Here is a 645-nt window from a genome sequence, read left to right as displayed (position 1 = left end):
TCTCTCCAGGTTTCTGACCTGAATCCAGGGTTCTGCTGTAAGCAGGCCGACACAACCTCCTCGTTCTCCTGCGAGTGAATGGAGCAGGTGGAATAGACGACACGCTGTACCTGAGGGAACTGCAGTGCGTGGTTGAGACAGCGCAGCTGAAATGTAGCCAGCGCCTGCAGACGCCTGTCATCCTGTGGCTCTGAGACCTCATCCTGCAGACAAACCATCCCTGAGACAGACAAGCACACATCTACATGGCCATATCTAAAAACAACACTAAATGCCCTTGAGACGACAAGACAAAATATGTATTGCTGATGCAATGATTCCTTAATACACAACAATTACCTGATCCACTGCAGGACGGGTCCAGAAGGACGTACTCGACTTCCTTGTACTCTGAGCTCTGTGGATCTACTTTCAGAAAATCCTGATTGGCCAGCTGATGACATGTGACCCCGGCACGAAGGAGAAGAGTGCTCATGGTGGACAGACATTTGGCATCAAGATCAAATGCAAACAACTTCCTGAAATTATTCAATTAAAATAAAACATATATTATATAATTAAAATTTAAATAAAAGCATGTATATATTATAACTATGTATATATTAGATATATTATGTGTGTGTGTGTATATATATATATATATAT

At 42.3% G+C, this 645-nt stretch overlaps 2 protein-coding genes across 2 annotated transcripts in view; one reads left to right on the top strand and one right to left on the bottom strand.

Moving 5' to 3' along the window:
• The window catches only part of LOC107577844 (nuclear envelope pore membrane protein POM 121-like), an 18,368-nt gene that overhangs the window by 11,948 nt on the left and 5,775 nt on the right, over window positions 1-645 (top strand). The gene's annotated exons all lie outside the window — the stretch shown is intronic.
• The window catches only part of LOC107577867 (probable 28S rRNA (cytosine-C(5))-methyltransferase), a 12,922-nt gene continuing 12,717 nt past the window's right edge, over window positions 441-645 (bottom strand). The window contains exon 7 of the mRNA XM_016263899.1: window positions 441-518. The gene's annotated coding sequence lies outside the window, so the exon portion shown is untranslated. The remainder of the gene's footprint in view (window positions 519-645) is intronic.

This window comes from Sinocyclocheilus grahami, unplaced genomic scaffold (genome assembly GCF_001515645.1).
Source record: "Sinocyclocheilus grahami isolate Dianchi unplaced genomic scaffold, SAMN03320097.WGS_v1.1 scaffold32.1, whole genome shotgun sequence".
Taxonomy (NCBI): domain Eukaryota; kingdom Metazoa; phylum Chordata; class Actinopteri; order Cypriniformes; family Cyprinidae; genus Sinocyclocheilus; species Sinocyclocheilus grahami.
This window is presented reverse-complemented; position numbering and strand designations above follow the sequence as displayed.